General features: G+C 43.6%; 1 non-coding gene across 1 annotated transcript; it reads left to right on the top strand.

Moving 5' to 3' along the window:
* Nucleotides 1–22,525: 22,525 nt before the first annotated feature.
* On the top strand, nucleotides 22,526–22,692 carry LOC118620614. The gene has a single exon (XR_004957511.1). It is a non-coding gene; the product is annotated as a U1 spliceosomal RNA (small nuclear RNA).
* The last annotated feature ends 1,061 nt before the right edge of the window (nucleotides 22,693–23,753 follow it).

Genomic DNA, 23,753 nt, shown 5'->3' with positions numbered 1-23,753 from the left:
AGACAAAGAACCCATTTAAAAAATGGGAAGAGGGCCCTGGCCAGTTTGGCTCAGCAGTTAGAGCGTCAGTCAGCCTGTGGTCCAGAGAGACCTGGGTTCAGTTCCTACCAAGGGCGTGTACCTTGGTTGCAGTTTGTCCCCGGTCCTGGTTTGTCATGCGGATGTCAGCCGCTCGTGTCCCTTTCACGTCAATACTTCTCTCTCTCTCTCTCTTTCTCTCTCTCTCTCTCTCTCTCTTCCTCTCTCTTCCTCTCTCTCCCTGAACAAAAAATGGAAAATGTACTCGGGTGAGGATAAAAAAAAGAAAGAATGAAAGAATGCCATCTCACCCCCATTAGGATGGCTACTATTTAAAAAAAAAATGGGCAGAGGACCTAAAGAGACATCTTTCCAAACAGGACATACAAAAGGCCAAGAGACATAAGAAGAAATGTTCAACGTCACTAATCATCAGAGAGATGCAAATTAAAACAACAATGAGGTATCACCTCACACCTGTCAGAATGGCCACCATCAACAAATCATCAAACAACAAGTGCTGGCGAGGGTGTGGAGAAAAGGGGACTCTAGTACACTGCTGGTGGGAATGCAGACTGATGCAGCCACTATGGAAAACACTGTGGTGTTACCTCAAAAAATTAAAAATTGAACTTCCATTTGACTCAGTGATCCCACTTCTAGGAATATACCCTAAGAAGCCTGAACACCAATCAGAAAGCATATATGTACCCCTATGAACATGGCAGCACTATTTACAATAGCTAAGATCTGGAAACAGCCCAAGTGTCCATCAGTAGATGAGTGGATAAAAAAGCACTGGTACATGTACACAATGGAATACTATGCAGCGGTAAGAAAGAAAGAGCTCTTATCCTTTGAGAAGACATGGAGGGACCTGGAGAGTATTATGCTAAGCGAAACAAGCCAAGCAGATAAAGACAAATATCACATGATCTCACTTATTAGTAGAATATAATGAACTAAACAAACTGATGAACAAATAGACCCAGAGACATAGAAGTATGGTACAGACTGACAAACCTCAGAAGAGGGGATGGTGGGGGGAGAGATAAACCACAGAACTTATATGCATGTATGCATGACCAATAGAGATAGACAACAAAGCTGGGGACGGTGTGGGGTTAGCGGATGGGGAGGAGGGTGTCAATGGGAGAAAAAGGAGAAACATCTGTAACAAAAATAAATTAATGAAAATAATTTAAAAAGAAAAAATAGGCCTTGTAAATACTGGGCATTCTTTTTATTAATAAAGATATAGATAACAACATGAAAAATATATATATATTGGTGGTAGGTTCTTGGTTTTCATCACTTTAAATATTTCTTGCCACTCCTTTCTGGCCTGCAAATTTCTTTTGAGAAATCAGCTGACAGTCTTATGGGGGCTCCCTTGTAGGTAACTAACTGCCTATCTCTTGCTGCTTTTAAGATTCTCTCTTTGGCCCTGGCCGGTTTGGCTCAGCGGTTAGAGCATCGACCTGAGGTCCCGAGAGACCCAGGTTTGGTTCCCGCTAAGGGCGCGTACCTCGGTTGCAGTTTGTCCCCGGCCCTGGTTGGTCTTGCGGGTGGCAGCCACTCGATGTGTCCCTTTCACGTCGATGTTTCTCTCTCTCTCTCTCTTCCTCTCTCTCTCCCTCCCACTCTACCTGAACAAAAAAATGGAAAAAATTTCCTTGGGTGAGGATTAAAAAAAAAAAAAAAAATTCTCTCTTTGTCTTGAACTTTTTGCATTTTGATGATGATGTGTCGTGGTGTGGGCCTCTTGGGGTTCATCTTGTTTGGGACTCTCTGTGCTTCCTGGACTTGTATGTCTGTTTCCCTCACCAAGTTAGGGAAGTTTTCTGTCTTTATTCTTTCAAATAGGTTTTCATTTTCTTGTTCTCTGTCTTCTTCTAGCCCCCCACAAAGATGCAAATGTTGGTACACTTGAAGCTGTCATAGAGGCTCCTTATGCTATCCTCATTTTGGGGGGGGATTCTTTTTTCTTTTTGTTTTTCTGATTGGGTGTCTTTTGCTTCCTTATATTTCAAATTGATGGTTTGCTTCTTGGTTTAACCTACTCTACTATTGAATCTTTGTAAATTATTCTTTATTTCAGTTAATGCCTCCTTAATTTCTGACTGGTTCTTTTTTATGCTCTTGAGGCCCTCACTAAGTTCACTGAAGTTCTCACTAAGTTCACTGAGCATCCTTACGAGCAGTGTTTTGAACTCTGCATCTGTTAGGTTGCTTACCTCCATTTTGTCTAGTTCTTTTCCTGGAGTTTTGTTCTGTTCTTTCATTTAGGACCTGTTTTTTGTCTCTTCCTTTTGGCTGCTTCCCTGTGTTTGTTTCTATGTATTAGGTAGAGTTGCTATTTCTCCTGGGCTTCCTACGGTGGCCTATTATAGTAGATGTTCTGTAGGGGCCAGTGGCACAGCTTCCCTGATCTTTGAGCTGGGACCTCGAGGTGCACCCCTAGTGTGGACTGTACACCCTTCTGTTGTAATTGAGTCTTGATTGCTGTTGGCACATCAATGAGAGGGTTTTACTCAGGCTGATCAGCTGCAAGGACTGGCTCTGCCCACTATCCACCGACCTCTGACTACCTTGGATAATTAGCTGTGCAGGGGCCCCCCACACAGAGCAGGACTTACTTCAGCAGAGCTCTGGTACCCATTGAGTCCATTCCTTGAGTGTGTCACGTGTGGAGGTGGTCATTTGATGTGGTCTGAAGCTGTCCACTGGGTTTGCTGGCTCTGGGGCAAGGTCAGCCACTGCCTGTGTTCTACCCCGGGCCACCAGGCATAAGCTACAAAGCAGTCAGCAGATGGCTGCTTCTTGTGCTGGGCTTGGAGGTGCCCAAGCAAAGCCAAGTTGTGAACCAAGGCTGGCTGCTTCTAGTGTGAGGCCTGGGGCCACTTAACGAGAGGTATGGGGCTTGCTGAGAACAGTTGCTGCTTATTTAAAAGAATTTGGGAAAATCTGAAGCAAGATCCAAGACAGGCCATTCCTATGGTAAAGCAACTGGCAACAGCTTGGGTGGGCCTGAAAGTTGGGTGGGGCAGGGCCTCAGGGAATCACCAGGGTGGGGCAAACAGTGTGAGCCAGGTTGCTGGAGTCCCAGATATGGTAGCTGTCTGCTGGCCTCATAGGGGAAGGGCGCACCAAAGGAACAAAGGCCTCTGACAGTATGAGGGCTGCCTCTCCAGCCCTCGCCCCACTGCCAAACAGCGTAGTTCTTCCCTATGTGTCTCTGGTGCCTTTCAAGCTGCCTCCCCATGATGGAGCCTGGAGGGTTTGAGTCTGAGTAAGTCCCTGTATGTGTGTGTGTGTGTGGGGGGGGACCTTTAAGAGGAGTTGCCTGGGGCTCTAGTAGCCACACCCACCCTCAGCCTAAGTTCCCACTGGTTTTTCCAGCCAGAAGTGATGGGGATTCTCTCCTGGCACTGGAACCCTGAGCTGGGTGCCTGGTGTGGGACGGGGACCCCTCAATTCTCAGGGAGGACCTTCCCAGCTGGGGTGTCCATCCTGGTTTTTATCTGCCACACATGGGTGTGGGACCAGCCCATCCACCTCTGCCCCCCTACCAGTCTCGGTGTGGCTTCTTTAATATTGTAGTTGTAGGACTTCCTTTCAGCTCATTTTCAGGTGGTTCTGAATGATGGTTGTTCTGTAGTTTAGTTGCAACTTTGATGTGGTTGTGGGAGGGGGTGATACCGTGTTTACTTATGCCGCCATCTTGACCGGAAGTTTGATCATGTGGCTATTTAGTAAGTTAACTAATCTCTTTCTTTGAAACAATATTTAGGTCATTTCCTGTTTGCTGCATTTTAAAATATCAACAAGATAATGTAAAATCCTATACATATATCTTTAAGGGTTACTAAGATAATTTCTTTAAAATAAACTCCTTAAGGTGAAATTTCCAGATGAAAAGGTATGCATATTTTTAAGGTGTTTTTTTTTGTTGTTGTTGTTTTTTTTTTTTGGTATGTGCCCCTAGCGGGAACTGAACCCCGGACTCTCTGGTCCTCAGTCCAACGCTTCAACCACTGAGCCAAACTGGCCAGGCCTAAGGATTTTGATATATGTGGCCAAATTGGCCATGAGAAATATTATGTCTCTTTCAATTCCAACCGACAGTGTATGGAATACCTCTTTCCATACTTCTCCAGCAACACTGGGTATCACAGTATTGAAATTCTCTTCTGAAAAAAATATTTTTGATTGAAAAAAATCTTGTTTTAGTTTGTAATTATATGATCACTAAGGAGATGGTACAATTTTTATTTACGAATGAATCTCTCTATCGAGGATAGCAATAATGTGCTTTATGCTGCCAGGATTTTCCCCATTTTGGTACTTTGACAGGTAGGAGCACAGGAAAGTGGCATAGTGTGAAATGTCAGTAATGACAAAAGCAATAGGTGTGTGTGGTTAATGGGCAATAATATAAGAATCCTCTTTTCCTTCTCAACTCATAAAACATAGTCCAGAATAGAAAAATCCATGGACACACAGAGTAAATTAGTGGTTGCCAGAGGCCAGGGGGAGGGAGATTGGGGAGTGACTGCTAATGGCACAGGGTTTCCTTTTGGCATGATAAAAATGTTCTAGAATTAGACAGTGGTAATGATTGCACAACTTTGTGGATGTGCTAAAACACTGTATTGTACATTTTATTATTATTATTATTATTTTCTAATCCTCACACAAGGATATTTTCTCCATTGATTCTCTTAGATAGAGTGGGAGGGAGGGAGAGAGGAAGGGAAAGAGAGAGAGAGAAACATCGATGTGAGAGAGACACATTGATTGGTTGCCTCCCACACAATCCCAACTGGGGCAGGGGATTGTACCTGCAACCGAGGTATGTGCCCTGACCAGGAATCAAACCTGTGACTCTTTGGTCCACAAGCTGATGCTCTAACCACTGAGCAAAACTGGCCAGGGCTAAATTGTACATTTCAAATGGGTGAATTTTGTAGTATGTGAATTAAATCTCAATAAATCCATTATTTTAAAAAGTCAATGTAATTATTTTTCAAATATACAGATGATATTTTAATTAAAATAGAAAGGATAGTGTGTTTTAAATCATCTTCCCAGCCCTGGCCATTTTGGCCCAGCAGTTAGAGCGTCGGCCTGTGAGTTCCGGGTTTGGTTCCCACTAAGGGCTCATACCTCAGTTGCAGTTCCTCCCCGGCCCTGGTTGGGGTCATGTGGGTGGCAGCCAGTTGATGTCTCTCTCACATCAGTGTTTCTCTCTCTCTCTCTCCCTCCCTCTCTCCCTCCCACTCTATCTGAAGATAAATGCAAAAATGTCCTTGGGTGAGGATAAAAATAAATAAATAAATCATCTTCCCAGGTCAAAAGAAAGGTCAGCGGACTCTAGGCTTACTGATCCAACATTACTTCAAAGATAATGGGTATAAGTTTTCTATTTGGGGTGGTGAAATTTTTCTAAAATTACATGTTGTGATGGTTGCATAGCCTTGTGAATGTACTAAAACCCAGTAAAGTCTACATTTTAAAATGGTGAATTTTATGGTATGTAAATTATATCTCAATTTTTAGTTTTTTGTTTTGTTTAAGTTGGCACAGAGTTACTACACGACCCAGCCATTGTACTCCCAAGATCAATGGAAACACACATCCATACAAAAACTTGTAACAAATGTTCATGACAGCATTATTCATAATAGTGAAAACAACCCAAATATTATCAACTGATGAAAGGGTAAATAAAATGTGGAATATCCACACAAGGGAATAGTACTCAGCAATAAAAAGAAATGAAATACTGACACAGCAACAGGATGAACCTTGAAAACACTGTGCTAAGTGAAAGAAGCCAGTCACTAAAGACCAAAGATGGTATGATTCCATTCTAATGAAATGTCCAGAAATGGCAAATTTATAGAAGTAGAAAGGAAATTAATGGTTGCCCTGGGGGGAGGAGGGAAAATTAGGAGTGACTGCTGATCAGTAGGGGCTTCTCTTTTAGGGGTGATGAAAATATTCTGGAATATATGGTGGTAATGTTTGCACAATCTTGTGAATATGCTAAAACCCATTTGATTGAACACTTTAGATGGATGAATTATGTGGTAAGTGAAAATTGTATCTCAAGAAAGCTGTTTAAGAAATAAATAAATTGCCCTGGCTGGTTTTGCTCATTGGTTAGAGCATTGGCCCGCAGACCAGAGAGTCCCAGGTTTGGTTTCCACTAAGGGCATGTACCTCGGTTGCAGTTTGTCCCCAGCCCCGGTTGGGGTCATGTGGGTGGCAACCAGTCTGTGTGTCTCTCTCACATCAATGTTTCTCTCTCTCTCTTCCTCCCTCTCTCCCTCCCACTCTATCTGAAAATAAATGTAAAAATGTCCTCGAGTGAGGATTAAAAAAAGAAAAAGAAAAAAATTGCTAATAAATGGTTACAGAATGTTGAGACAAATGTTGAAGAAAGATAGATGGCAGAAAATACTCTGCTAATATGATGTAGCCCCCCCTCAAAGAACCCTTTTTCCTTTCCCAACCTTTTTCATGAATTATAGCCAGCTTTTACCAACATCTTGAATCTATAATGATTCCTTAACCCTGTTCTAGGTCTTGAGTATATTAGTTAACATTATTTTTCCATTCTTTTCCCTTCACGGATTCATGATTCACTCTTCTGTGCTTGTACACATTGTAACTATCCTGCTTACTCACAGAGTTTATGAAATCCACATGCATTTTTTGCACAATATTGTGCTGTATTACAATAAAAAGTTTAATGCTAAATTTTTGCTTTTACCTTGCACTCTTTCTTTAAAATATAGAAATGCTGAGTAATGTTGGTCATGCACATTCATGCCAGACCACCACCACAATGGTCAATTCTGCCACAAAAAAAGCATTTACCATTAGGCTTTGGTTCTTGTTATTATTCAACTCTCTCTCTATGAAAAGTATGTCTCCCTGCTAACTAGGTTGTTTGAGCCATTGTTTTGACTTTTAACAGCTTGAGGAGTGCAATCTTCTCAAATGTTTTAAGTTATAGCACTTCCAAATTCATTCGACAAACATTTATTGAGTATCTATTATTGGACAGACACCATTTTTTTACAGTGATCATTAAAGAACTACATTTGATTAATCAAATATGATTTTCCCCTTACAGATACTGGTAAGAGCACTTTAAAGATGTGAATGGGATTAATTCAGGGCTGCTCCTCCTCACAGATGTGCCTGTTTATCTGCTTAAGAATGACATGCAAGAAAGGAATTAGGTAAGAAAAAAGTTATTTGAGTAGATTCTTTTTGTAAAGTGCTTTTGTTTTTTTAGGGTTCTTGTTTTGTTTTTTTTAATTTATTTTTTATCCTCACTCGAGGACATTTTTGCATTTATCTTCAGATAGAGCAGGAGGGAGAGAGGGGGGGAAGAGAGAGAGAGAAACAGCAATGTGAGAGAGACACATCGACTGGCTGCCACCCACATGACCCCAACTGGGGCCAGGGGCAAACTGCAACCAAGGGACGTGCCCTTAGCGGGAACCAAAGCCGGGACTCTCTGGTCCACGGGCCAATGCTCTAACTGCTGAGCCAAACTGACTAGGGGCTGTTTTAAAAAAAAAAAAATTCTGAGAAGAACCTTGGGAGTGAGGCTGGGCAATACTTTCAACATGATTCTTCTGTGGATGAGGGCCGGGAAGTGTGATGTGCTCGCTTAGACGGACACAGAAACCTAGAAAGTTTAACTCTCACTATTTTATTTCAACTTGAACTCTAGAAGCAAACATAAATGACCAAACCTCCGTGACATTTTCTCTACTGTCTATTTTACTTCAACTTGATTCTAATCTGAAGGTGTCTTCCTTGAGGAAAGAGCCCTAGATTTCCTCCATGGGACCAGGTATTCCACCCATATTTCTATACAAATTGACCAAGGTTAAAAAGAAAACAAAATCTTTCCTCAACGTTTGGGACAATTTATCTGCAAGGTATAAAAAAGTAAAGTGTACCTCTGTTTTTTGATAAGAAAAGCTCAAATGACTGTGTTCTGTTAATGAAAACTTCACAATACTTAAAATAATAATAATAATAATAATAATAATAATAATAATTAGCCCTGGCCGGTTTGGCTCAGCAGTCAGAGCGTCGGCCTGCCGTCCAGAGAGACCTGGGTTCAGTTCCCGCTAAGGGCAAGTACCTCAGTTGCAGTTTGTCCCTGGCCCTAGTTGGGTTGTGTGGGTGGCAGCCACTCGATGTGTCCCTTTCACGTCGATGTTTCTCTCTCTCTTTCTCTCTCTCCTTCCCACTCTAGTTGAACAAAAAATGAAAAAATATCCTCGGGTGAAGATAAAAAACAAACAAACAAACAAACAAATTTCACAATACTTATCTTTGGCTAGAGATTAAGCATGAAAAATTCCATCCATTCAAAATGATAATTTTTGTAAAATTAGACACCATAAAAACAAATGGATCAGATTCTTTATCTGTTGCAGCAATTTTACAGCTTTAAATATTGCCCAGATGTGTAGAAGTGCTGTATTTGGAGTCATTGTCATAATGTCTCATTCTTATCAAGTACTAATTGTGTACCATAGGAAAACCCACAGTACTCCCGTGTGTCTTTTCTACTCGCACACGACTACCACACCCACAACACTTCTGACATCAGATGTGTGGGGTTTGTTCCCACACCAAGCAATTCTGTGACATCAGCTAGGTGTCCTACATTTTAATTCAGTTCTATCAGTATCTACCTGGACATAGCAACAGATCCTACAAGTTGAGGGCTCAGACCCACAAGACTGCCCCCCACCTTGATGGCAATCAGAAGTAGTAGGTCCCACCCTGGCCGGTGTGGCACAGTGGTTAGAGCGTTGGCCTGTGCACCATAGGGTCTTCAGTTCAATTCCCAGTCAAGGGCACATACCTGGATTTCAGGTTTGATCCCCAGCCCTGGTTGGGGTCATGCGAGAGGCAACCAATTGATGTGTCTATCTCACATCAATGTTTCTCTCTCTCTCCCTCTCTCTCTCTCTCTTTCTCTCTCCATCCCTCCCTTTCATTCTCTCTACAAATCAATGGAAAAAATATCCTCAGGTGAGGAAGAATAAGAACTAGTAGGTCTCCAGGTTATCCACAACTTCTGCCCAACTTGGTTACAGATCAAAGGTTCCCATGACCCCTCTCCATTGGATTTGATTATTTCCTAGAACAGATCACAGAACTCAGGGAAACCCTTACATTTACCAGTTTACTAAAAGATATGACAAAGGACACAGATGAACATTCAGATGGAAGAGCTACATGGGGCAGGGTGTGTGGTGAGGGGCACGAGCTTCCACGCCCTCCCAGAGCCCCACTTGCCAGCGCCTCCGCGTGTTCACTAGCCCAGAGCCCCATTGCCAGCGCCTCCGCGTGTTCACTAGCCCAGAGCCCCACTTGCCAGCGCCTCCGCGTGTTCACTAGCCCAGAGCCCCATTGCCAGCGCCTCCCCGTGTTCACTAGCCCAGAGCCCCATTGCCAGCGCCTCCGCGTGTTCACTAGCCCAGAGCCCATTGCCAGCGCCTCCGCGTGTTCACTAGCCCAGAGCCCCATTGCCAGCGCCTCCGCGTGTTCACTAGCCCAGAGCCCCATTGCCAGCGCCTCCGCGTGTTCACTAGCCCAGAGCCCCATTGCCAGCGCCTCCGCGTGTTCACTAGCCCAGAGCCCCATTGCCAGCGCCTCCCCGTGTTCACTAGCCCAGAGCCCCATTGCCAGCGCCTCCGCGTGTTCACTAGCCCAGAGCCCCATTGCCAGCGCCTCCGCGTGTTCACCAGCCCAGAGCCCCATTGCCAGCGCCTCCGCGTGTTCACCAGCCCAGAGCCCCATTGCCAGCGCCTCCGCGTGTTCACCAGCCCAGAGCCCCATTGCCAGCGCCTCCGCGTGTTCACCAGCCCAGAGCCCCATTGCCAGCGCCTCCCTGTGTTCACTAGCCCAGAGCCCCATTGCCAGCGCCTCCGTGTGTTCACTAGCCCAGAAGCTGTCCAAACCTACACTTTGGAGGTTTTTATGAAGCCTTCATTATAGCACTAATCGATAATTAACTCCCTGTCCAGTCCCTCTCCTTTCTCTAAAGAACAGGTTCCAAATCTTAGAACAAAAGATGCTCCTAGTGCTCTTATCACTTAGGAAATTGTAAGGTTTTAAGAGTTCTATGCCAGGAACTGGGGACAGAGACCAATATATATTTTTAATGATCTCACATGTACTGAGAACTATTATAAGTGTTTATAACTATTAACTGATCTCATACAACACTATGAGGTTGAGCTCCACATAACATAGTGCAATGACGCAAAGCGATGGTCGGATACGACAACGTGATGTGATGTAACATAATGCACCCTCATCGTATAATTGAGGGACTGAGGCACAGGGGGAAGGAGTTTCATAGGTTTTAAGGAATAAGGTCAAGATTATAACTTAGGCACTTAAACACTACCTTATTTAGATCAAATGCTCTCATGTTCAGCACAAGTTCTTAGCTCAGATATGAGTAACTGCCTCCATTCCTACCAAAAGCAAGTTCAGCAACACGAGGGCTTTAGCAAAGTTTGAAATTTTTCTTTAGCATTTTCCCATTTCCCTGCATATGCCTGTGAACCCCCCACCTCCCTTTTTTTGGTCCTTATTCACTCCTTACCCTCCTCCCATGGGCTCCCTGCTCAGCCTGCAGTGCTCCTAAGCCCGGCCCCAGGAGTCCATCCAGGGCAGCCCTTCCATCTCACTGACCTCCTCCTTCCTTCTGCATCCAAACTGCCGCCCCTCTCGCCTCAGCTACTATGAGAAAAGCTCAGCAGTATTTTGTTGACAGAGGGACCTGTCGATTAGGTCAGAGCATAAAGTCTGGTCAGGACTTGAAGGTCATTTTCCCTTTGGCTTATTCCAACATAGCCAACAAGCAGCACAAGGGATAGACAAGAAATCCAGGATGCAAAGGCGTGGCCATGACATCCCCTACCTCTTCCGTTCCCTACCCAGTGTACCCGAAGTCCCTGATGACAGCGAAAAAGCACTATGTCAGAGGAGCTGTCACGTGTGCTTGCTGCCTTTCACACGCATGGTACCCAGGCATGGGGCCACGTCACGGCTCAAGGGCCCACCCTTTTTGCTTACCCGGAAATGCTTGCTGCCCCCACAGTCACTTAATTCTATGTTCTAAGTTTTGGAGTCTACAGAGAAATTTCCCATGAAGCTAATAAGGTTTAATATTTAGGATTCCTCAGTTCCCAGGCCCGAGTGAGTGGTGGCGTTGCCTGGTGTAGTGTCCCAAGTGGGAGGAGAAGCCAAGGTGCAATCAGGAGGCGATTCTGTGGGGGCATTTCCGGTCTATTTCCTAGGGACCCCCTCAGAAGAAAGGGAACCGAATCTCCCAAGCTCCAGTATTTTACTGTGGTTTTCTCTCATTCTAAATAGCCGGTCTCATACCTAGTTTATATATGTAATTCTATGTTCTTTGTTTCCTTCCCTCTTTCCTCCCCCAACCCTCTTTCTTTTTGAAGAGGGCTCACAACATTGCATGAGCTGCAGGCCCCACAAAAATCTGGAGCCACACCTGGGGCCAACCTGCCTGGTCCTTATCTTTGCTGAATTAAATAAGAGTCAGATTTTGGGGGAAGAGATTTGGGAGCGAGCAGCCTGTGCTGAATATTCTGTCTGCGTGTCCAGATCCACTCTCCAGCCGTCTCTCCCTGAAGCTCAGGAGACCACCTTCTCTGCATGTGTCCCTGGCTTCCTGGCCATCTAGTCCGGTCTAGCAGTGGGGGCGCCTGCGGGAGATGGGAGCCTGGAGGAAAGAGCACTGATTCCCCTGGCTCCTTCCTTGCTGGTCGCGCACTGGCCAGAGGGCGGTTTCATGGTACATGCCCTGTGCAGTCAGCGGGCCCGTGCTCAGAAGGGCCGTACACTTGGTTTAATGCTTTGCTGTCACCCTCATGACATTCCTAATTTTTTACCTTTGAACATGTGTGTAGTTAGTGACGTCTGATATGCGAATGGAGGAGATACCCATGATAGGTGTCTGCCCCTTCCAGCTGCCCCGTCAGCATTCCCAGTGCCCCACGGTCACAGGATTCCTGTGCCCGCATGACACCTGGGAGTTCAGTGAGACTCACAACAGGCGCGAGGTGAAAATGTCTCATCGACAACTGATTAAGCCCTGAAATGTCTCTCTTTCCATTTGAATAAAAACTTGCTTCAAATTCAGAAAATAAGGGCAATGGCATTTTTAAGAAACACAAACAGCCCTGGCCAGTTTGGCTCAGCGGTTAGCGCGTCAGCCTGCGGTCCGGAGAGACCCGGGTTCGGTTCCCGCTAAGGGCATGTACCTTGGTTGCAGTTTGTCCCCAGCCGTGGTTGGTTGCGCGGGTGGCAGCCACTCGATGTGTCTCTCTCACGTCGATGTTTCTCTCTCTCTCTCTTTCTCTCTCTCCCTCCCACTCTATCTGAACAAAAAATGGGAAAATGTCCTTGAGTGAGGGTACAAAAAAAAAGGAAACACAAACAACCAAGGGACTGGACATGCCCTTGCTCACCCATGTTACTCCCTATCTTAGCTAACCACCTGCACTAAAAGTGATGCCACAGAGGGAAGAAGGGACAATCCATAGTTCCTGTTTCTTTCAGTCCCTCGTGACTGATCAGTAAGCCAAAGGCCGAGAGTGTTGGCATAATGTGTGCGTACAAAGAAGTGAAATAAAACAGTTGAGTTAGTTTTGTGCAGATTTCCACTGTTCCAAGAAAGAAAAAAAATACTTATGTATATACAAACTATGAAATACGAATTGTATAATTTTGGTCATTCTGCTCTGACAGGCTCATATATTGCATTTAAATCTGACCTTCATAGTGTAAATGGTAAAATCCAGACCAATTATTTCAACTTTTAATTTTTTATTTAATTAATTTATTTTGTGCATGACATGGCTATTCTTTTTTATTTTTATTTTTCTATATTGATTTTAGAGAGAGGGAGAGAGGCAGAAACATCGATGAAAGAGAGCATCGATTGGCCGCCTCCTGCATGTCCCCAACTGGGGATGAGGCCCACAACCTGGGCATGTGCCCTGACTGGGAATTGAACCAGCAACCTCTTGGTACATGAGTTGTTGCTCAACCACTGAGCCACACCAGCTGGGCTCAACTTTTAATTTTTTAAAATTTAGAATGGCATTAAATATAAAATTTTTTTAAAAAGACCAGTCAAGCCCTGGCCAGTTTGGATCAGTGGTTAGAGTGTCGGCCTGTGGGTCAAAGAGACCCAGGTTCAGTTCCCACTAAGGGCACATACTTCGGGTGCAGTTTGTCCCTGGCCCCAGTTGGGGTTATGTTGTTGGCAACCAGTCAATGTGTCTCTCTCACATAGATGTTTCTCTCTCTTTCTCCCTCTCTCCCTCCCCCTCTATCTAAAGATGAATGCGAAAATGTCCTCGGGTGAGGATAAAAATACATAAATAAAATAAAAAGACCAGTCAAGAGAGGGAGAGAGAGACTGTGGAGGCAAAGTAAACGCTTTCTATTTTAGGACCTTTAACCACATTTTTTTCTTGATCTTCAAAATTTGGACTTTACAAATTGTGTACTGGGCCTTGCTTGACAGTGGCTGCATTCCTCCATTCAGGACCACGACCTCAGATGGGTGGCTTTTTCCTACAGCTATGGGCCTCCCTGGGCATCATCCCATAGATTAAAGTAAGGAAAGTGGCTTCCGACACATTACCTGCCTGTTCAGTGAAACTTGGTTCCCTGACTCCCTCCCCAGCATCCTAGCTCATGTTAAACCAGGCTTCGTTTTGCACACAAAGCTGCACAGAGAGGGCATACTCGGTGTCATCCAGAATAAGTGAATCAGTTCAACCAACAGCGTTTATTCCAACAGATTAATAAGTGCTCTGTCTTTTCACTCATAAGAGAAAAGGAAAAGCTGAGGAAGAATTTTTTTTCTTTGTGAGGAGGTCCTCTTTGTGAGAGAATTGATTACATGGTCTTAGGTCAGCAACGTATTTGTCTTCCACAATTTCATGAAAATAATTTTGTCATTAATGAGATTTGCTAGTAAAGCAGAAAGGTCATATTTTACAAGGATAGATTCATTTGCGATATGAGACCCTGGACTTTTTTCTCAGCAAGAAAAAGAATCATTTCAGATTTAATCTTTTTACTAGTAGACACAATAAAAGTAATGTACTAGTCTAGAAATGGGTATTTGGAATTAGACTCTTTTTAATCATGTCCCATCAAGGGTACCATAGAATTGTCTAAATCAATAGGAACCTAAAGAAGGAAGGGGTGGGGGAAAGCATTAATATTTTTGAATGCCTTCTTTGTGTTATAAGTTCTCTCAGGGTCATTATCAATTTAATCCTCATAGTAATCCTAGGAGGTAGATGTTATTATTCCTGTGCTATCTAGGAGAAAAGTGAATGAAACCCAAAAAGGATAAGTTGCTCCAAGGTCCACAGCTACATAATAATCACCATAACCACCTATTTGTGTCTTGCTATGCTTAACTCTCTGCGAAACACTTTACATCCACTGTGAAACTTAACCCCATGCAGTAAATTGCTTTATGCCCATAGTACAGAGGAGGTGGGTTAAGCATCTTGCCCATGGTCACCTAGATAATAACTGGCAGAGTCAGAATTTGAGTCAATTCTGGCTGACTCAAATCCTTGCTATTCTTACTACCCTCTGTTGGCTCCCCAGGGAGATGGGTACAATTTCCTTTTTCATCTTAAATTCTCTTTCCCTTTACCTTTACCAATGTCCATTCAATCATTCTTAGTTAGATCCTTCTCTCTGGTAAAAGACACAAAAGCAAATGTGAGCAGACAGGTCCTTTATCATCATGTTTCATTGCACAATCAATCTCAACAGTGGGCCTGTTCTTACCTCACTCATTTTGTGGTCTAAAAAATGTTCTCCTTTCATTGTCTCCAGACATTTTCACTCAGGACTCCTCCAATAGTTTAAGAAGCAATACATTCCTCACCACATTTTTAAGTTGATGCCTGAAATTTTGATCATGTTAAAAGAGTTGGAAAAATAAAAATAAAAACTCTATCTATCTATCTATGACATATAAAAATAAACTGTCACATGGCTATTTGATATCTCATAAGAGATATTCAGTAGAATCTAAATAATATATAATATAGTAATTCAGTACCCATCATACTTCTATAAAAATTTTTTTTCTTTATTGATTTTTAGAGAGAGAGGAAGGGAGAGGGAGAGAGAGATAGAAACATCGATGAGAGAGAACATCGACTGGCTGCCTCCTGCATGCCCCCCACTGGGGATCAGGCCCACAACCTGGGGATGTGCCCTGACCAGGAATCGAACTGGCGACCTCTTAGTGCATGGGTCGATGCTCAACCACTGAGCCACACTGGTTGGGTGCCATCATACTTTAAACATATACATAAGTCAATTCTTCTTCACCTGTAGGAAATTTGTTGTTCATTTTTCTTCTTGAAATTATATTTTCATTCCACTTGTATATGTAAATAAATAGAAATAATATAAAAATTTATGTGGCCATGGGTTCAAAGTGTTAGAAAATTCCACACAATATCTCAAAACAGTATAAATATGGTACAAATACTGATGAATAATTACTAAACATAAAATGTAAAATTGTATTAGAATTGCAGTTCTTAATGAAATGGGTATAGCCTTTTCTCCTTATATATTCAGGCATAAATATAACAGGATTAAACATCAATGCTGAATGTATGATTTGGTGGATAGATACAGGCTGAGAAACTCTTCACTTAAATAAGTATGTAAATAGGAACCTGGAGTCTTGTTATAGCAACAGGGCTCAGTTTTTTGAATTCTTCTCAGTTATATACCAAAAATTCCCTATCATCAAGATTATTTTTAGTAACCCTCTCATCTGATGACTTAATTAGGTGTCCTTCCCTTTTGTGGAAAGCAGAGAATTGGGGTCCATCTGATTTGCAAAAGGACTAATTAAGTCCTTCACTTCCCCTTTCTTGAGCACACCCTAGGCAATGCCTTGGGAGGTTCTGGATGAGTGTGAGGTACGCCTTTCTATTATCAAGTGATAAAAGAAAGGTGATTGCTCAAAGGAGACAGGAAGAAAGAAACAGCCTGCTGCGTTAATCACAGAGCTTTCTCGGATCAATCCAGTTCCGGAAAGCTTATCTGGGAAAGGAATTCCCTGAAACAAGACTTCAGGTACCTCTCCCTTCCCCCACTCCCAGTTCAAGACTCATTATCTCTACCATTTGCTTTTCCAACCTATAGCTCATTTGGCACTAGAGCACCCTGGCACTGCTGTATGTGCTGTGGCTAGTCTTTTACATGTGTCCTGTGAAACGGGCCTTTTTTCTCCCCAACTTTAGCACATATTTTCTTGAAGTTTAAGCTCTTCTGAAGGCTCCCTTAGGGCCTTGAAAATAAGACAACTATATGGGCAGAGGTGTTTAAGTCCAATTGAAAGGAAAGAAGAAAAGGGAAGGAAGGGAAGGGAAGAAAAGGAAAGAGAAGAGGAAGGAAGATGACAAAATGCTCTCGAAGAGAGAGAGGGGATTTTAAATTGTAAAAGGTTGATTCTAAATGGTAAGAGTTGATTCAGGATGCAGTTATTTAGGCCTCTTGGGCTTACACAGACATCTATTCCCAGCTGCCTCCAGCGGCAGTACCCCGGAGACAGGCAGGTAAGCCAAGGCAAGTGGAAGAGGGAAACTCAGACAGATAGTTAACTGGGCAAGCAGTGTACAGCCATCTAGTAAATCGCAAAATCCTGCCTTTCCTAACCAAGAACACTTAAGAGTAAATGGTTTACTTCTCTTCTGTAACCAGAAGACAAATAGCTTAAATCACCCTACTCAGGGAGAAAATAAAATCCAATTATCCCTATTTGTGCCAACCACACCCAAAGGTGGCTGACATCAGGGGAATAAATCTCATTGCGGAGCAATTAGCATACAACTGATGACTTTTGAGATCTTCCCCTCAGACCTCCCCTAACATCCTCAAGACAAAGGACATAGCACACATTCCCTCTCAGAAGTCCCTGCGCCTTTCCCTCACCCTCCTTCTTCTGTAGGCGTGTTACTTTGTCTTTCCCTCTGCTAAGCTCCAAGGGCCCTTCATTTGCTTCTGTAACTTGTTTCAGAAACTCACTTATACTATCTGTACATTTCTAAATAAACATCCTCTTATAATTTGAGTTCTTGGCTCTGAACTCAAGAACTGAGGTCTAATTTTGCCACTAACACCACTGTTAACCCCCCAGCTCATTCTCAGTTTTGTGGCTTTGGTGATTCTTGTCTGTGCCCTGACCAGGGATGGAGCCTACAACTTTAACATATTGGGACATTGCTGCAACCTACGAGCTGCCAGCTGGGGCCAAGACCTGTTTTCTTTATTACCTAGTCCAGTATATCCCATATTCCCGACTATAGGAATTGATTGGTTCAAAATAGCACATAATTCAATCCAAGAGATTTTGCCCATGCTTCTAAGGAGAAAGAAAGCATATACAAATTCTTTTTTTTTTTTTTTATCCTCACCCTAGAACATTTTTGCATTTATCTTCAGAGAGAGCTGGAGGGAGAGAGAGAGGAAGAGAAACGTTGATTGGTTACCACCCACACGACCCCCACCGGGGCCGGGGACAAACTGCAACTGAGGTACGTGCCCTTAGCAGAAACTGAACCCGGGACTCTCCGGTCCGCGGGCTGATGCTCTAACAGCTGAGCCAAACCGGCTAGGGCTAAAAATTCTTTAAATTTTTGGCAGAGATGCTTCTGGCAGAGATGCTTTTTTTTGCTGACGGGCATGAGTGAAGAGAAGTAGCCCTGGGAGTCTCTGACAGCTATCTTACAACCATGAGGTCAGAGATCTCTTAAAAAAAGATCCAACACTTTGTAGCATAATTTCTTTTCCCATCTTGAGTTTCTCGGAGCTCTTGACAGAGCAAAGAAATTCCCGGGATCAACTTCTCCCTGAGGCAGATAAATTCCCAAATAATCTGTTTCAGGAACCAATGAATTTTTCTTACTGTTGGTTAATCTGAATTAGTTTCCTGTTACTTACTACACAAAAAGTAATAATTAATATAGTCACTACTATAATTAGGACATCTCTGCATTTATTTTGTTACTTTTTTTTTTACTTATTTGGACTAACATATACATTGTTTAAAGAAAAAATACCATTGCTTAAGAAGACTAAAAAGCCAGAGACCTGGATTTTCATTAACTTCAGGAAAGAAATACTGGGTCTTTATAAGGGTCAATATATAGCACTTCTCTTTCCTCTACCTGATCTCCAAAGACATTGAGATCCAGATCGAAATGTCAGCATTCTGTACTGATGGAGCTGCTGTGGCCACAACTTAGTAGAATCATCGCGGTGGACTTCCTACTACTTCAGTCCTGAATTGGACTTCGCACTCAGCCACAGGCAGTGCTGAACCAGCACAGGCTTGTTCTTATGGAACTCTTGACAAGAGCACGCAGACGGATACCCTCAGTGCACAGGCTAGCTTCCAAGAAGGGAGAAAGGAGGGGCAACAGCACCCAGAGTCTGATCTCAAACAGCATGTCGATCCTGTTATCTAGAATGAGATGAATGAGGGGCAGGGGCTGAGAATCAAAATAGCAAATATACAAAAATACGTATTTAGAATTGTGGCAAATACTAGGAAAGAAACAAACAAGGCCTTGTAAAAGAATAAATGGGTGAGGTTGTTTTAAAAGAGGTAGTCTGGAAAGGCTCTGTGAGATGACATTTAAATGGAGACTTGAAGGGTGAATAGAAGCCTGTCATTCAAATGAAGGGAGGAGGCTGGAGTCCGGCTGCATTCCAGGTAGACAGATCAGCAAGCACAAAGGCCCCAAGGTGGGGAAAAGTGGGGATGGAGGGCAGGTGGCACAAGATGGAGCTGGACAGTTAGGCAGAGCTGTAAGGAGGGTCAGGTGTTTGGATTTTATTCCAAGTGCAATGGGAAGTTGCCAAACCATTGAAGAGTGTAAGCAGGAGAGTGACATGAACTGATTTGTGATTTTACAATATCCCTGTTTTGATAATGAACTGGGCAGGAACAAGAGCAGACACAGGGAGGTGATCTGGAGGATACAGCAGTAGCCCAGGTGAGAGATAATGATGCCCTGATCTAAAGCAGTAGCAGTGGGGATAAACAGAAGGCTGGGCCATTTGCTGGTGGATTAAATATGATTAAATAGGAGAAGTAAGCAACATCTTGATTTTGGGTTAGAGCACAAATATAATATTTCCTTCTTTCCTTCCTTTCTTCCCTCCTTTCCCCTTCTCCTCCCTGTCTTTGTCTTCTTATTCTTATTCTTCTTAGTAGGAGAAGAATACATCAATATTTTATTTGTAGACATGTTATTTTTGAGATACATAGTTGAGTTTTAACTATATGGATATATGAATCTGGAATTTACATTTGGGATATGCATTGGAAATTATCAGCAATAGATGGAATTTAAAGCCATGGGAATGCCCGGCCAGTGTGGGTCAGTGGTTGAGCGTCGACCCAGGCACTAAGCGATTGCTGGTTCAATTCCCAGTCAGGGCACATGCCCAGGTTGTGGGCCAAATCCCCAGTGGGGGGCATGCAGGAGGCAGCCAATCAGTGTTCTCTCTCATCAACGTTTCCACCTCTCTCTCCCTCTTCCTCCTGCTGTCTCTCTAATATATCAATAAAGAAAATAATAATAATAATAAAACCATTGGAATGACTGAGAGCACCTAGGGAGAGAGGAGATAAAGAGAAGAGGCCAAGGAATCAGATTGTCCACAACATTTAGAGGTCTGATAGGAGCAAAGGTGCTAGAGAGAAGATTGAGAATGAGCAGCCAGTCGGATGGGTGGAAACCAGAGCAGAGCATCATGGCAGTCAGGGAAGGAGTATTTCAAGGAGGGAGGGGCCAGCTGTATCACTTGTTCTACCAGAGCACTGTGAGAAGAGAGAGACTTGCTGTATTTGTTCCCATGGAGGTCTTCCCTTGCCTTTGACAAAAGCAATTTCACTGGGGGAAGGAAACCTAACTGTAATACCTTGAAGAATGAATAGGAGGTGAAGAAAAGGAAACAGAGTTATAGGCAACCCTTCTTGCATATATGAATCTGGAATTTACATTTGGGATATGCATTTGGAAATTATCAGCAATAGATGGCATTTAAAGCCATGGCAATGCCCAGCCAGTGTGGGTCAGTGGCAGGCAGTAGAGAAGCTATAAAGGGAAGAAAATGTGAGGCCAAGGGAGGGAGGGGTGTGTGTGTGTGTTTAAAGATGGGAGATTTCAAAGCTATTTGTTTATTGTTGGAGACGGTCCAGTAGGGTAGGAGATGGTGACACGCAGAAGAGAAGGGTTAAGCAAAGCATTGAGGTCTTTGAGGAGACAGAATCCAGAGCACAAGAGTCGAGACTGAAAATTGAGAATAAAGGGTTGTCATCTATTTAACAGGAGAGAAAAAGAAGATGAGAGCAGAAGTGAGTAGGCAAAAAAGATGAGAGAGTTTCCACCTGATGCTTCTGTTTTCTTACTGTTATTGAGGACCTAGAATAGAGTAATATTGATATATTGTCCCCAATAATCCCAATGTCTTAAAATAATATTTTAATGCTATCATATGTCAATCAAAATATGAGTTAATTTATAACACGGTGGGACTTTCCATAGATATAAATGCACAAAGAAAAACAACTTTGTTTGTCAGAACATGTATGCAAATGTTTTTACTATTAAGTACATTCTAATTGACCACATTTAGAATTAAATATAAAAGAACCAAGAGTATTCTATAATTATCGATATAATTACTGACATTTGAAAGAAACCTCCTTGGTTGAATAAACCAGATAATCAGAATTTCATGTTAAATAGGCTGAAGTTCAAACCTATACAGGACTGAGTTCTTTGCACAGAGAAAATATTTCCTGGATAGAGAACTACATTCTTAAGCTGGGCCAGGTATTTCAAAAGCATGCTGTTTAGGTCATAACAGAACACTGGGTGGGGATGGAAGGGGTGGGGAGAAAAATATGACACGTGATTGTGCAAACTCATCACCACTGTTGGAAAAACAGCACAAAACCATGACCAAGTTGGTAACATTATCTTTGGCCTATACAGAACAGTATATTTTTTGGCTGACTAACATCCTCAATAATTTATCTTGATATCACGTAATGTGTTTCCTTAAGAAAACTCCTATGCAAGTTATTTCATTTATCTTAACAGCATTCTGAAGCTGGAAACAGTTATGTAGACCAATGCTGTTCAATGAAAATATGATTTCTCGTATCTACATTTAAAAAAAAGTAAAAAGAGCCTGGCGAGTATGGCTCAGTTGACCAATGCACCAAGAGGTCTCCAGGTTGATTCCCTGTCAGGGCACATGCCCAGGTTGTGGGCCTAATCCCCAGTGGGAGGCATGCAGGAGGCAGCCAATCGATGTTCTCTCTCATCGATGTTTCTATCTCTCTTTCCTCTCCCTTCCTCTCTCTCTAAAATCAATAAAGAAAAAAAAAGTAATAAGAAACAGTTGAAATTAATTTGAATATTATATTGACCTGACCCAAGATACCTAAAGTATTATCATATCAACATATAGTAAATACAAAAGGTTGTTCATGAGATACATTGCATTCTTTTGTTGGTACTAAGTCTGAGATCCAGTGTGCATTTAACACTAAGAGCACATCTCAGTGTGGACCAGCCTCATTTCAAGTGCTCAGTAGCATCCTGGCCAGTTTTGCTCAGTGGTTAGAGTGTTGGTCCGTGGAGCAGAGAGCCCCAGGTTTGGTTCCCGCTCAGGGCACGTACCTCAGTTGCAGTTTGTCCCTGGCCCCAGTTGGGATCGTGTGGGTGGCAACCAGTTGATGTGTGTCTCTCACATCGATGTTTCTCTCTTTCTCTCTTCTCTCCCTTTCTCCCTCCTGCTTTATCTGAAGATAAATGCAAAAATGTTCTTGGGTGAGGATGAAAAAAAGCAAGTGCTCAGTAGCCACATGGCATCTCAGCTTTAGAGAATATTGGAATGAGCAATGGATGGTTCCAGAATCCAAATTCCGGGCTCTATTGCAAGGTAATCTAACATGAGTTACACTATTTCATTTTCCTGCTCCAAATCCTCTCAAGAGTTCCCATCATTCCTAGAACAACAGCTAAAACTCTTACCTATGAGGTTGAATATGATACAGCCCCACCTCTCTTGCCAATTTGATGGCCTAACAATTTCTTCTAATTCTGCACCCACTCCCCACTCCCCACTCCCACCCTTACCTCAGGATCCTGCCACTTCCTCCTCCTTAGGCTTGGAATGCATTTGCTCATGGCTTAGTCCCAGAATTCACTCAGGTTTTTGCTGAAATGTCCTCTCAGGAAGGCCTTTGACCTAAAATAGCTCTTCTCTCTAGCCAGTCTCCAGCTACGTACCTGCTTCCTTAGTGTTCATTCCACTACACACTGAAAATGCACGCATTCCTGCCTGGCAGGGGAGGTACCCTCCACGATCTCGAAGGTGGTTTCCCAGGGAGAGGCTTATCCAAAGCACTCGGGATGTGCTGACCCCTGCGATTTCCCCAAATGTGGGAAATGCAACTGTATAATTTGTGGTAGTGGGAGACTGCATTCCTGCTCTGCCCTGCAATAAAAAGAGAAAAAAATTATTTTAAAAAAGAAAAGGGGATTTCCGGTCAAGATGGCGGCACAGGTAAATGCAGTCTTGCCTCTTCCCACAACCACATCAAAGTTACAACTAAACTACAGAACAACCATCATTCAGAACCACCTGAAAATGAGCTGAATGGAAGTCCTACAACTACAGAATTAAAGAAGCAGCCACATCCAGACTGGTAAGAGGGGCAGAGGCTGATGGGCTGGTCCCACACCCACGTGTGGCAGATAAAAACCAGGAGGGACACCCCAGCTGGGAAGGTTTTCCCTGAGGATTGAGGGGTCCGTGTCCCACACCAGGCACCCAGCTCAGGGTTCCAGTGCCAGGAAGTGAAGTCCCCATAACTTCTGGCTGGAAAAACCAGAGGGAAATGAGGCTGAGGGAGGCTGCGGCTGTGGGAGCCCCAGGCAGCTCCTCTTAAAGGGCCCGCACATGGACTTACTCGACCCACTCCCTCTGAGCTCCAGTGTAGAGGGGAGGCAGCTTGAAAGGTGCCAGAGACATATGGGGAAGAACTGAATGGTTTGGCCTCGGGAAGAGGACTGGAGAGGCAGCGTTCTCTCAGACAGACATGCTAAAGGAGGCCTTTGTTCCTGTGGTGAGCCCTTCCTCTGGGCTGCAGACGGCCGCCATATCTGGGACTCTAGCAAGTTGGCTCACACTGTTTGCACTGCCCTGGTGATTTCCCGAAGCCCCGCCCCACCCAACTTTGGGGATTTACCAAAGGATTGGCCTAATTTGGCTCCCGCTTCAGATTTTCCTAAATTTTCTCAAACAAGCAACATCTGGCCTCAGCAAGCCCCATACCTCTCGCTAAGTGTTCCCAGGCCCAGCTTGGCTTTGCCTGGGCACCTCCAAGCCCAGCACAAGAAGCAGCCATCAGCAGATCACTTTGTAGCTTATGCCTAATAGCCCTGGGTAGAACACAGGCAGTGGCTGACCTTGCCCCAGAGCTAGGTGGACACCCAGTGGACAGCTTCAGACCACGTTGAAGCACTACCACCCAACACTTTCACAAATGACACACTCAA

The sequence above is a fragment of the Molossus molossus genome, unplaced genomic scaffold, assembly GCF_014108415.1.
Source record: "Molossus molossus isolate mMolMol1 unplaced genomic scaffold, mMolMol1.p scaffold_m16_p_7, whole genome shotgun sequence".
Taxonomy (NCBI): domain Eukaryota; kingdom Metazoa; phylum Chordata; class Mammalia; order Chiroptera; family Molossidae; genus Molossus; species Molossus molossus.
The sequence above is the reverse complement of the archived record's forward strand: the minus strand, read 5'-3'. Positions and strand labels throughout refer to the sequence as shown.